The following is a 15,308-nucleotide window of genomic DNA, read 5'->3' as shown; positions in this document are numbered from 1 at the left end:
TTTTTAAGAATTGCAATATGTTTACATGTTTGTGGCATACATTCAGGCATATTACTGTAAGTATTCTACTTTGTAAACATTAAAATAAGTAATCCATTCTGACAATTAAAACATATTCCCGCTTTTCATTGTTTTTGAGTAAACTAAGTTTTATTTTATATTCAAATTTTATACAATATTGAGTTTGTTTGATTAGCCTAATTGGTTTTTAAAGATTTTTCTTATACAATAAACAAACTAATAAGCTTAGTTCCAGTTATTTTATTTATAATATATGTTTTATATCGATTTTTATTCAAATCAAGGTCTGGCTACTTAATACAGTGACCACTATTTGTTGTGCCCATCTAGTTATAATGATTATTGTTTACAAACTATATTTGTTTACAAAGGTGAGTTAGGTAGGTACTCTGATAATATGATAATTCTAGAGCAAAGGATACCTATTATAACCTCTATTTGCTGATAATCTAACTTTTTTAGAACAGATATTAATAGCTGAAATAATTATATTATTGATTTTAGAATAGGCCCAAAAGTGAATGAACTTTGTTCTTTAATCCACATGTAATTATACTTCTATCAGCCAAGTTTACTATTATTTAATTTTGCACAGCACCTCATAAAGCTCAATTACGGCAAAATCTACAGTACTATGATTTGTAGCTTAGGCTATTTGAATATTAATAAAGCATTATTAATTCCATTCAAAGCACTAATATTCTAATATAAATAAAGCATTATTAATCCACTCAAAGCACTAATATTCTATCACTTACAAATTCTATTTATAAGGAAAGTTTACATACGTAATAGTCGATTTCCCTCATATATTATGTGAAGGTCAAAAAATGTTCTATTCGGAAAGGAGATTTAGATACGTTTCTATAGTCTACAGTAGCCTACACCTAGAAATTGAAGTTGTTAAAAAAGGTTAGTACCTAGTAATAAAAACAAAACCTTTAGGGGTTATCTAACCTGATCGAAAGAAAGTACCAAAATTAAACAATGTTTTCAATAAAAATATTTGTGTGATTCATTGATTTTAACGAAGCAAGACTCACTTTTTGCATTAATTCACAATCTATTGAAAATTATCTGTCCAACTTAAAACTTTAAAATTCTCTTTTACATTGAATTTATAGGCCTAAATCAAGTAGCCTAATTTAGGATGACATCAACAAAACATTACCTCGATTTATATCTTTTCAAAATATTAAAAATTATGATGAAGGTACAGTAGTGGAATTCATGCTTTAATTAAGTTATGATCTCAAATCATAAAAGTTCTATTTAATTTTCAACACAACAAAAATAACTCTCTTAAAATGGTTTCTACGTACGGTGTCTTTAAACGTTACAATAATCAATGCATAGTAACAAAACAAAATTAACGAGAATTTTGTACAAATTAGTCATTCCTATTAGCAAACGTTTTAAAAAATAATAATATAATTGTGGGAAAGAAGGCCCTTTGAAAACTTTAGCCTATTGATAATTTTTCTAGGTATCTTTATAATATTAATGGTCATACAGTACTAATCAGAGGTGAAAAACTGTTTATTGAACTTCTTACACCACTAAAACTCAAAAAATACACATAAAATAACCTACGTTGTAGCTATTCTAGGTTTTGGTTTGTGATGGGGGTATTTTGATAACCTACAACTTCTGTGTTGAGGTAATGAATATTACCGTATTTAGTCGTGCTAACCGTGTAGTTGAGGTGATTTTATTATTTGCATTTAGTACTCGGTTTTTGGCAGTGGTAGGGATGATCTTGAAATAGAAAATAAGTCTAATTTTGAGAAGAAGGAAATGTAAATGTTGCAGCTTACCGACTAACGAACTATCCAGATCTGCTGTCAATAACGAACTGCCATCCTTGGAAACGAGCTCACTCACTATCTGCACAGCACTGTTGCTCTGTTGCTTCCACCTTCCACAGACTGGCTGCATGCACAGTCTGGCAACATCGCAAAGAATGTCTTGCGCGGGTCTGTGCTAGCCTCGTACGGGGCACCTGAAAATACACTCTATTGAATGTCACGGACACTTTGCCTTCAAGAAATTTCTTCTTCACTTTTTAATCTTACTTTTTTCATTATTTCTCCTAGATAACAGATATCATCAGCTCAATGTTGTTTTATTCTACTGTTTATAACGCTTATAGAAAATCTACAAAACATCTCTATAAAGTTCCACTTAGTTCACTGGTGTATTACCGCACGGTACCGTACCGTACAGTACTTGAAAAATATGCATGGCATGTTGTGGGTATTGTAATGAAATACCTTGCTGCATAGCTTCATTTTTTATGAGCTGTGATCATTTTTCACGATTGAAAAATTGAGTGAGTTGAGGATTGAGTAAGTTTTCCTTGACAACATGATAAAGAAAGCACAAGTTCAAAAACCTCATTTTTTCAGCTTGAAATAACTTTCTTATACCATTCTATTGAACAGCCCAGCCCATACAATAACCAGCATTGACACAATTTCACTTCCGTGAGAAATTTTTACATTACAAAATAATATTTTCACACTTCTAAACATAGTTTTCATTATAAAGTAAATTCTTACGGCTTTTGATGTTGGGGAGTCCCTTGCGGGATTCATTATAATAACTACATATCAATTATATGCCAAATACAGATATAAGGCTAGCAAGCCGCAAGCCCAACTAGTGTGGATTGAACCAAAATAAAATATTATTTACGTGAAAAACAAGAAGATCTCCTGCTCCCCTCATTTTTTTACTTTCCTTGCCCTAATACCATAGGTAAGGAAAGTATTGCTTTCCAAAAAAAATTAAGGTACCCTAATTTCATGTTTTCTATACGTTTCAAGGTCCCCTGAGTCCAAAAACATGATTTTTGGGTGTTGGTCTGTGTGGGTGTGTGTGTGTCTGTGAACACGATAACTCCATTCCTAATTAACCGATTGACTTGAAATTTTAAACGTAAGGTCCTTATACCATGATGATCCGACAATAAGAAATTCAATAAAATTCAATCCAAAATGGCGCATAATGGCTAAAAAACCATGTTTTTCACTGTTTTCTCGAAAACAAAAAAATCAAATCGCAACCCCCCTAAATTTTTACATATATATTTTTTTATCAAGAAAACTGTTGGTTTTATTGGGAAAATGAATAGCACTAATATTGTAGTCTATTATATAACGAATTGAATGACATATAATAGAACTCTTTCCGATCAATTGTTACAGAGATATTTGATTTTCCGTGATTACCTTCATTTTTCAACTTTGAGGGTGGCTAGGGGTGAAAGCTCCAAGGGGATTTTTTGGGACTTTTGGGAGAATGACCCTCTGGGAGGGTTCTATCGATGGTGAAAGATTCAGCTTTTATTAATTTTCGGATCGAAAAAACCTTTATTGACTGGGCTATCGTGCTTGAGGTAGGTAGGTAGAGCAGTTTATTCAAAAGAACACATGTCGATATTTTATTTGTAGAACAGCTGTTTTGACAAATTTTAAAAAATCCTCAAATTTCATAATTCAAACAAAGGAAAATGGTACTCTGAACACAATAACAATAGTATAATCGTAGTTTTAATTATTTAGCCGCCAATCGGCATATTGTTATTCCCCTAAATTATCCTCGTTAATGAGGCTTATAGATCAATGAGCAAGGAAAGTTGTGTGAGTGTACCACACCAGATTTTTTAATCTACTAAACTAATAACATCTATCAAGTCCCAATAAATATTACCTATTGAATTGGTTGATGTTGAATTGTTTCAAATTGTTAATATGAAAATGAATAGTGCTCAATTTCTAGGAATTGACGTATTAGTCACAATATAACTGGAAATACTAACCCTCCCCTCTCATTCGAAAGTTTACATCTGTCAAGCATATGAACTAATAAAGGAAACTTTCATTCAAACTGAAATTTGTCAATAATCGAGTTCAAAAAAAGTAGAGCAGTATACGAATATTTATTTTCTCAAAAACACGTCTCAGAACTATACTCTGGCTTGTTTCTATTTAAATTTAGTCTTGATCACTACAAATTAAACAAGAAATCTGCCTTCAAATGTTCGTTTCTTTGAGTATGTTATCACTGAAAGCTTGCTTCAAAACTAGAGTACCAACCTCAAGATTCATCATAACTTAGTATATAGTCCAATCAAATAGTACATCGGACCAAACAATAATTAAGGTAATTGATTTTATTGTTTCAATCGGTCCCTTTGGATATTAGTAAGAGCACGGAATAAGCATAAGTGTTTCTTTCCTCTGTGGTAAGAGTAACCTATGGTTTCCCACCAAAATTTCTGAAGGCATAACTTTTGGCAGCCTGAAAACCAAGATATTCTGGTACTTTTTCAGTTTTTCACGATAACTCCAAAACCAATTGTTCAATCGATGTTTTTGTACTATTCTTTTTTGAAAAGCATTAAATTCTCTGCAAATTAGCAGTTGGTCTGAATTCACCCAAAAGAAGTTAGCGCCAAATCATGAGTCTCATAAATTAAATCACCACCCTAAAATATACCTTTTTCGTTCCAACTCTATTATTAGTGATTGTATTGACGACTTAGTATTACTCTAATTACAATCATAAAATATCACATACCACTTTATAAGAAGTGAGAAGGAAAAAGACATGGATTTAGCGATTTTTCGCAAAGTTGAAAAAAATTAACAATTTTCAACGAGCTATAACTCGCTTCCTATTGAAGATAGAAGAACATTTAGGGGGTAAAAATTGTAGAGAATTTAATGCTTGTCGAAAAAGAATATAACAAAAATATTGATTGAACAATTGGTTTTGGAGATATCGTGAAAAAACTGAAAAAAGTACCAACATCTCTTGGTTTTTAGGCTGCCAAAAGTTATGCCTTCAGAAATTTTGGTGGGAAACCATAGATTACTCTTACTAATACCCAAATGGACCGATTAAAACAATAAAATCAATTACCTTAATTTTTGTTTGGTCGAGCCGCATTATAATGACTATTTGACTGGGCTAACAAGCAGAGACAAGCTTATAGTCAAACTTATGCTTGTCCTTTATCGATGGTATAAGTCACAAACTAGTGAGATTCACTTTGAACTATTAGCATTCCTCAAAAACAATAATGATGCTTCCCATTCAAGCTAATAAAATGAAAAAAATCTTTATTAGGCGGAGTTAGGACTTTCAAGTCCTCTTTACCACTCGACCTCGAAATTTAATGTTAATCTCACCATTGCACGTCAACCCACCCTCTACACCTGTATCAAATTATATATAAACTAGCCGTAAGGCTCGCTTCGCTCGCCATATCCGTCTAGCCAGGGGGCGACCGACTGGATAGTCCAAGAATGAGATCAGCAAGCTGCGCTCTTCATTTCGCTCGCCTGCATTTTTCATTTGAGCATTTTTATCATATGTTAGAACGATCCAGTCGGGGGTCCAGACTAAACGTCTGGCTAAACGGATATGGCGAGCGAAGCGAGCCTAACCTCTAGTAATATAATATTCCCAGGAATAGCTCTGATTGAAGTAGCAGTGCCCAATCAATTTTTCCGCGATAAATGCATTTCAATCTTCAACTTGGTGCCAAACTTACAAAGTCAACTCAACTTAATGCCAACCTGACAAAATTATTAATTTAGTTACCAGTTAACAACTGTTTCGAATAGGTACTTTCTCTAGATTATAGTTCTATATTAACATATGGTATGGCCTTTTTTCAATTATAATCAAGAGAATAAGAAGAATATACATGCTAAAAGACGAACTTTAAACCCTTAAAAACAACCCTTAAAGTTAAAACATTGCCAAAAGATTTCTTAGTGCGCCTCTAAAGGGCCAACTGAACATACCTAACAAATTTGAACGTTTTTGGTCCGGTAGATTTTTAGTTCTGCGAGTGAGTGAGTCAGTCAGTCAGTGAGTGAGTGCCATTTCGCTTTCATATATATAGATGGTGCTATAATCAGTCCGTTTTTAGTCCATTAACTTTGGTCGATTGCTAATTATTCATGTGATTCAGTATTGTTGAAGAAATAGTTTATTATTCATGTATAAGCCCAACCGTTATCGACAACTGGTTTCAGAGTTAGCTATTGTTCTTGTCTGATTTTATAAGCAAAGGCGATGACACATTGCCATCTGTCAGTTCTGTTAAGCTATTGTTGTTTGTTTCAACCACAACTACTTATACTTGATTCTTGAGTCCATAACAAATGTTTTATTGAATTTGTTATATAAGAGATTAAAGCCAGGTGTCCAAAAAGTTTACACAATAGAAATGTAAAATTTTAAAAATTGAAAACCATGCTATGCAAAGATATTTTTCCATTCATATCAATCCATATTAAATTCAAGTCTTAATCCATTATGAAAACTTCTCAATGATTCATCTTCAGAGGCATTGAATTGTTAAATACATTTCAGTGTATTCAAAGCGAAGCCTACAACTTATAATGACATCATTCCCATCGTAATGATTTAACTAATTAGAATTCGATAAGCTAATCTTGGTTTGAATGATTCATAGCAAACGTAGGCTTTGCCGGTAGGCTTTTGCTAGCATTGCCTACGGCTTATAATTGAAGCTCAATATGAGCTCCTATTATAGATTCTCAGTTCCTTTTTTCTTCATTTACTGACTTGATGTAAGGTTTTGAGTAGTATATGAGAAGAAAAATATCATGTGAATCACGTTCCTCAATCTCAAATAAATAATTATTGAAGTTAAATTGAATACATAGAGTTTGTTGACTGGAATCTGGAGATTGTGTTAAAAAAGTAAGTCTTGGAGATGTGCAAAATTGATTCACACATTTTTGGAGAATTTAAACACTTATATCTCACTAAATGTTGGTCAATAAGTAAGAAAGTCTCCATCTTGATTTCACAGTCTTTCTTTCACCTTACTTTTCTTCGCTCACCAGTGAGCGTTACGGTGGGGGGTTTCTATGCGTAATGATTCGACGACTATGGAAGAATTCTTATGACGCTTATGGGAATGATCACACTTACGCAGGCTGCGAAGGTGTTAACACTCCCATAAAGCCTAAAGTATTTTTTCGTAGTCGTCGAATCACTACACATAAACGAAAATCCACATTTTGTCTATTCCAAATGTTTTCATATAAATTTGAATATAAACAGAAAATTGACATTGGGTGATACGGCAAGGCAGAACATCTAAAAGAATCTCTCTGCTGATAAAAACCATACAGTATCAATAAGAAAATAAAAACGTTTTCATGATAATATTTGAATTTACAAATGCTTAATTCAACCCAATATCATCTTGTGAACATTTTGGATAGTAAATTGTCTTTAACATTACAATCATTTATTTATTTCATTTTTATTTATTGTACAAAATACTAAAATCATAATAAAATTAAATAAAATAATAATCATAATAGAATCATAATTATAATGACATTGAAGAAACAACTAGGCTGAGTCTGTACTATTTCTGTCCAAAAATTTTGATAAAAAGTTAATGTTTTCGAAAGGTTGAGGTTATGCTTATTGTAATGAATACAATGCTGGAAGATTCTACGGATGCTTCCTCAAACTGTTTCAACCTCCAATTTCAAATACATGAAATACTTAATTATATTATATTTTACTTATGTACAAGGATGCTGAGTTGATTTTCAATTCACAAACCTGTTTGTGGCATTGAACCTTAAATTAAACTCATATATTGTTTCAGCAGATTTGATTGCTTTAGTTTTGAGTTTGGGGCTTGATCTAATGCTTCCTAGGGGAGGGGCATCGGTATATATTTATATAGAATACTCTCACCCAACAAGTAACAAACAGAACTAAGCTAGTAGCTGGTTACTGTGCAACCAAAGCGTGTTTGACTAAGAACGTTCTCAAGAATCGTTCAATCACTGCCTTCTCCCAAGAAGGAGTAGTTAAATTTCATCAGTTAAGTAAATTTTTGCTTTATTGACCAGTCTTAAAAACAACAAGATCTATCTCCTGGGCTCACACATTTTGATAAGAGATTGATGTCAATGACCACAGAGCCTCCAAGCTCCGAGACAGGAACTGTACTTGCATTGCACTTAAACAATGGACTACAGTAACACGATTCGGTCTTCTGGCCGTCCTGAAAACATTCCAACTGTGTACTTGATATAGTAGGAGTGTGAAACTACAGATGGCTTAGTGAATGTTATTGGAAAAGCCACACTCCTACTCCCTGCATAACAAGTTTGCAACTGACTCCTTTCGTCGATCAGCTGTTTCAAGGTCGCGCGTGCAATCCCAAACCTCCGTTCCGTCCTTCTTCAATATTAGTCAGTACGTCATTATTACTCCCTGTTTTCATCTATTTATTCATCAACGGAAACATAGATCTACCCTGAATAAGCCTTCTTCAAAGAAAAAAAAACATTCACAGATCCTTTGGCAGGAGTCAGACTAGTCAAATTAGTATAGTCACGTATCCCTCTAAACACTGCCAAGAAGCATGAAGTTTAGTGAATTGGACAGATTTTAGTTTGGGAGTTTTACTTCTTATATGAGAAAAACGTACAATATATTTTAGTTCTTCCGAACAGTGATGATATGAAATATAATAAGACATGTATATAATGAAATTCTTATACAACATATTAATAGATGAAAAATATTTCAAATCAAAACATAATTTTTCTTTATAATAATGGTATGAAAAGTATGAAATAATCACACTTTAACATAAAACTTTCATTGTTCCATGCAACTCAAATCTTATAGACTTGTAAACCTTTCAAAATAGATTGGAATTTCGATGTAATTGTCATGTATTAGTAAATTAAATGTATGAATTTGTTATTTATTAGTAAGCTTAGGATACTAATTTAAGGGAATCAAGAAATTGCGAATGTGGGATTTTAATTTTGTATGTCTCGAATCACTATCATAGTCACCCTAACATTCTTTCAATTCAATATCTCTTTCTTCAATATTCTCAATTCCCAAAATTTTTATCTCTGCAATATAAATTACGAGTATATTGATAAAGAAACTTCCCATATTCCTTCAACTCTTTACTATCTATTCAATATAACTTTGATAGCTTATCTGCTCCACACATTTTAGTAATAATATTTAATAAACATAAAACAGATTAAAATTGGAAGTAGCTTTTTGAATATGAGTATTATGGCAATAAAAGTGCGCTGTGAGCGTCGAGCGTCGAGCGATCAGTAATGGTAATTTGGCAAGTTGTTGTAGGCTACGATTAGATGAACGAATCAGTATCGGAATCACAGTTTCAGATGTAGCAGCAAAGGGACTTGCGAGTGACGTAGGCCTCGGCTGTTGAAGAGTGATGACTGAGAGAGTATGAGAGCGAGTGTGAGAGAGTAGGTTAGAGTGAGTGAGAGTGACAGAGAGAAAGCGAGACAGTGTGTGAGGGAGAGTGAACGAGTGTGAGAGAGGAAGAGTGTGACTGAATGAGAGATGCCAGAGTGTGAGTGTGAGAGAGAGAATTGTGTGAGAGAGTATGAGAATAAGAAAGAGTAAGTGAGAGAGAGTGATAGTGAGAGAGTGAGTGAATGAGAGATGGATAGTGACGTTCTAGGTGACGTAAACAGTATAAACAGCACTGATGTGGTTGTGGAGAAGCAACCAATCATACCGTATTTATTGTTCAGGAACAATAATTTCATTGTTGGTGATTGGTTAATGCTACGCAAATTCTCCTTGTGATAAATTAATTCGGGATTTCAAAGCTCTAATTGTGTTCTAGAAGTTTACAATATTTCCAATTTCCTATCATTTGCAGCCTCGCAAATTCCAATTCGTTTCAAATTTTCATGAGATATTGCTTCCTGTGAATTGAATTAATCTTAATCCGGATTTCCGAATGTGTTCTATTAGTTTTCAAAAGTTCTGATTTTTTCACCTCTTGAATCATGACAAAATTTTGGCATTCCAATGCGTTTCAGACCAGGAGAATTCACAAAAATATGCTTTTCTGACTTTCTGTGACAATTTCTATAAATTTGCAATGGACGAGCATGATGTAGTTTTGTGGTAGATGTATATAACTGGAAAGCTTTCATTTCATTGTCAAATAAATAAATAAATAGATAAATGAATTAATAAATACCCTTAGACCCTTATTATATGGAGCCACCGAATGGCATCAATTGGAAATAGTGATTAGCTAATTAAAAACAGTAGCTCTTCAGACGCTGGAGAAAAAAATCTTTCCTTCTTCATCACACTCTGGGCAATGTCACACACCATATTGTATGAAGATTACAGAACTTATCAATTCTAGTGATTGGATCATTGTATATTCTTGAAAGCTCTCAAATGTTTAAGACTTGTATGCAGGCTAGGATACAATGAATGATACTGAACACATTTAATCCATTTGCGCCCTATTATCACAATCTTATCAAATAATGTTCTTATAATGAATCGTGTTCATAATTATTCTAGTAAATATTTCGTTGAGTTATAGGTGTATTATTTATTGTTTTTGAAAAAAACGGATTCAAAGATCCAAAGGTTCAAAGAGCCCCACACGTCAACCGAGGCTTATTGTGTTCCCAAGTAGTATGTTAGTTAGGCAAACCAATACCAGTGTTCTTTACAAGAACCAGGAGTTTTTTCCTATACTAACATCCCATTCATCACCCGGTTGCTTGTTGCAATCCAGTGTGATATGCTAGGCAGTCTCTTCAGATTGATTAGTCCTCGTGACTTACGTGAGTTCCACTTCTGGCCTAATTTGAAGGTCCTACCACTGAGGGAGGGGTGGCCAAGTTGCCTCTAGGGCGCCCAGCCATCCTTGACTCACATTTGTGCCTGGAGTTTCACCCATCTCTGGTCTCTTGGGTTTTCTCTTTTTACCCCTCCGAAACTTCGCAGGGTCAGAAGCATCACCTCTCCCAAGAAGTTTTGCCTAAATGGCCGCCCTTCTTTGAGCAGTGGTAAGGTTTGATCACTCCACACAAAACTTGTGACCTACGGGAGTTCCACTCCTGGTATTTTTGTTGGTCCTTCCGCTGAGAGAGGGGACGCCAAACTGCCTCTGGGCGCCCGGCGCCCGGCCACCCTCGACTCAGCCTCTTGACCCACATTTGTGCCTGGAGTTCACCCATCTCTGGTCTCTTGGGTTTCTGTTTTAGCCCCTCCGAAACTCTGCAGGGTCAGAAGCCTCACCTCTCCCAAGAAGTTTTGCCTGAATGGCCGCCCTTCTCTGAGCAGTGGTGAGTTTTGATCTCTCCACCCACAAACTCGCGACCAACGTGAGTTCCACTCCTAGCTTCTTTATAGGTCCTTCCGCTGAAGGAGGGGTCGCTAAATTGCCTCTAGGGCACCTGGCCAGACTACATTTATACCTACATTTTTCCCTGGAGTTTCACCCATATCTGGTCTCTTGGGTTTTTCTTTTAGTCTCTCCGAAACTGCCCTGATGGGTTTGAAGGCAAGGCATCTTCTGGAGTTGCCTTGAGGTCCATTTTAGTCGCCTCCTATGACAAGCATGGATACTGTGGGTGAATTCTGGTTTTCAACACATTCTTGAGTACGATGATCGACTCAAAGCTCCCCCAACCCACAGGGAGCGATATAGGTGTAATACAGAGTCTATTTTATGAGGGTGATATTTTTTTAGTATATGTTGTACTTGAATGATTTGAGTAAAATATGACTGAAAATCCAAGAAAAAATGACTTGAAAATAATTGAACCATAGTATTGGTAGTTTATCAGGGTTGCATGCTCGTGTGTCCCATGAGATTGCAAATCAAAAATTGTGTTACTGACTATAATATTAATTGGTTTCTGTAAATGGGACCAATACTTATCTGTTATTTTACTCTATAATACTTCGTACTGCTTACTACAATGAATCCATGCTAGTGAGAAGGAAAACATTAATACAAGAAGGCAAGTGACACATTAACAAAGACAAACAATGTGAATGTGACTGTCCAATCACAAACAAAACACCAATTTAGACAACACCTCTAGACTAAGCTCCGCCTTCTGTCTCATAATTGGTCAACGATGTATTTCTGAATTCTGCTGGTCGATTTCAGTAGGAGCTGGGTTCTGTGATACTTGCCTATTGTTAACCACGCCTACATTTCCGCCTACTCTCTCCTGATTGGTCATCAACAATATCGACGTGTATTTCCTGATTCTGCCGGTAGGTGGCTGCTGCTGTTGGTACTGAGTGATCAAACTTATAATTTTTCTCATATAAATGACCGCAGTCTGTAGTTATTAGAAGACTAGAAAGATAGAAATTGGCGAGAAATTTTCTCAAAATTTGAGAGATTATAAGTTTAGGATTCCGAGAGAATAGGTCTAATGTGTAGGTCTAAGCAACTTCTCGTTGAATAGCTTAATCATCAAACATAGCTTATCACCATACTCTCTTTCCACTAGCCCCGGCAGCAGGTTTGACTCCTGGTTGAATTTTGATCGTAAATAATGCTCAATTTGTTCAATAACCTCAAGGGAGTGTGATGTTTCTATTAAGCTGCGTACACATATTCGCGCTTCCAACCCGCACCGAGCACGCTCCTCCCTCGTACCACCATCGAACCACAGTCGCTCCGCCCACGCACCCATCATGAATGTTACGGAAGATGTTAAGCTGCGTACACATACTCGTGCTTCCAACCCGCACCGAGCACGCTCCTCCCCCGTACCGCCCACGTACCACCATCGCACAGCAATCGCTCCGCCTCCGCTCTCTACTCGCACCGATCATGAACGTTACGGAAGATGGTAGATCTTCTCGCGTTCCCCGGTCGAACCATTGTTGCTCGCCGGTCGATCATCAATCGCTCTGCTGGAGTGACGTTCGGTCTTGGAGCGGAACGATAGTCTGTACGCACCTTTAGATCTTCTCGCGTTCCCCGGTCGAACCACTGTTGCTCGCCGGTCGATCATCAATCGCTCTGCTGGAGTGACGTTCGGTTGCGGAGCAGAGCGACAGTCTGTACGCACCTTTAGAAGCATTTGTTCAATATTGTGATATTCAGGAATAACAGTGTTCCATACGAACAGATAATCTTCATACTTGGAAATATTTATAATATATGAAAAAATTCATTGGATTATTATTTTATTATATCATATTACTTTTTAAATCCAAACACCTTTTAAACTTAGACACTGAAACTGCTGAAAAATAAAATTTATAATGTCAAAGAAAATTACAATAAAATAATGTGAAGAACAATATTATATATTATTTCAATTTCAATAATATTTATAATTTATCAAAATTCTAATAATATATTATTCATATTAATTTATTATTCTTATATTATCTTTGCTAGTGTCTCCACACAAGGTAGCTTATGAGAACACAAATTTTAAATTAGAAAATGATGTAGGTATTTGTTTGTTTATTTCAATAGAAATAATTAATAGAATATCATTATTGTATGAAATAACGATTTGGAATAATCAACACAAGTCGAAAAGAATTTGATTCAATAAATTTCATAGGTTGAGAACAGCTTTATTATTCTACATGTGAATAAAATTGATTTTTTTCAATGTTTTGATGGTTGACCTAATTAAACCTGAACTTGTTAAACTCATAAATCGATTACACATCTTATCAATAGAGGTGATTATCGAATATTGGTGAATAATCGTCCACATGGTTGCATCGAAATGTATTGATGAAATAAGATAGACCGAAGCATGGTGTAGATTCAACGCCCATGGGTAAGCTAATGCGATCAATACGGGGAGCAGAGCAATGAGAGAGATCGTACTGTGGGAGGGAGAGTGAGCGAAAGAGGTCGAGAGAGAACCATAAGAGAGAGTGAGTGTGATTGAGAGTTGGGAGTGAGTGGGAGTGAGACAGAGTGAGAGTGATTGAGTGTTGGGTGTGAGTGGGAGTGAGAGAGAGTGTGTGAGAGAGAGAGAGTGTGTTGGAGGGAAGAAGCCTCGGAAAGCCACAGAGAGGGACTCCTTCTCTCACAAATATAAACACAACATCCTATAAACAAAATGCAGGCGATACCATCCATACCAAAATCCATTTCATTATTTAGCTTTCATTTACTTCAAGAATAAAAAACAATTAGAAGGAAATTTCTAATAACATTTTGGATTTTGAACTTGAATGATATGAGAGTTTTTTGGTATTTTTTTAGGGGAAGTGAAATTCAGTTAGCTTGTAGTATCTTTAAACAAATGAAGGGTGCTATAGTAATTCATTTTCTTGTGATTATGTCATGAATCAAAAAGTTTGTAATTTGTAAGGGATGATGAAGGAGCAATAACAAGAATGCTAATAAGGGAATAGGAAGAGAAAAATCGAACCCATAGCTTTACCGGAGCGCGGAGCACATAGGTTATCAGAGTTGAATTCTCCGAATCTCCATATGATGCGGTGTGACCCATAGTTTTCTCAACAAATCATGGAATAAAAAAATCATTTCATGGAATCACACTCACATATTTTTAAAAGTAAAAAAAAAACTAAATCTCTACACATTTTTTGTGATAGATTGACTTGATGTATTGTTATCTTTGGTGGCAAAGTTAGAATGCGGTCAAGGCAGTAGTACCTCTTATCTTTTCGTACAAAGTTTTCAGATTATAATTTTTAAATTAGAAAATTTTCTTATAAGAAGGAAAAATTGATGAAAATGAGACTTCATCTTCTTGGAAATAGATTTGTGAAATTGTGAAAAATAACTTTTGAGGATTATGGATTTATTTGCTTTGGCTTTATCAATTTTTTAAAATCTCGGTTTAACCGGTAAACTTTCATTTGCTTTTTTGAACCCCGTATGAAACACTTCATGATAAATGCAACCATATCTACAAGTAAACGTGGTTTAGCGTTAAACGTAGGTGGTGCATATGGCCCTTAGTTTCCCTTTACATCTAGTTATGTTATAGAAGAAGGGGTCTATAGGAAAACAATAACGCAGTGTCAAACTGCGCATTGAGAAAACATATGCATATTTTGCTCGAGATGTTACCATATTCGATACAAGATTCACTCAATGCAAAAGTAGCTACTGGGTGCATAGGCTATTGTTGCATAGGATTGGAAGTGGTCATGATTGGAAAAGAGATTTGAGATACAATTTTTGTTGAAGTTATAGTCAAGACATCTTCAATCTCCAATCAACATATTATGAGACAATCTCAAGATTGATCGAAAATATTGAGAGTTTGTTCACTGTTACTGGTTGACTTTGATTTAAGTTACACATGAGTTATTCTAATGCGTGAGTGGTGTGTGAATGCAGCAATAATTGATAAACTTTTTTCATGTAAGTTAATCCTACTTGCAATCAATTTTAATGATTTAGAAAGTAGTATGAT

The 15,308-nt window shown here is 35.0% G+C and overlaps 1 protein-coding gene across 3 annotated transcripts in view; it reads right to left on the bottom strand.

Moving 5' to 3' along the window:
* The window catches only part of LOC111057239, a 94,825-nt gene that overhangs the window by 47,968 nt on the left and 31,549 nt on the right, over positions 1-15,308 (bottom strand). For 2 of the 3 annotated variants that reach the window (XM_039423249.1, XM_039423251.1), the window contains exon 2: positions 1,839-2,023. The gene's annotated coding sequence lies outside the window, so the exon portion shown is untranslated. Of the gene's footprint in view, positions 1-1,838; positions 2,024-5,840; positions 5,910-15,308 lie in introns of those variants that run through there. The other variant, XM_039423250.1, reaches the window with a different exon arrangement.

Source organism: Nilaparvata lugens, chromosome 3 (assembly GCF_014356525.2).
Source record: "Nilaparvata lugens isolate BPH chromosome 3, ASM1435652v1, whole genome shotgun sequence".
Classification (NCBI taxonomy): Eukaryota; Metazoa; Arthropoda; class Insecta; order Hemiptera; family Delphacidae; genus Nilaparvata; species Nilaparvata lugens.
This window is presented reverse-complemented; position numbering and strand designations above follow the sequence as displayed.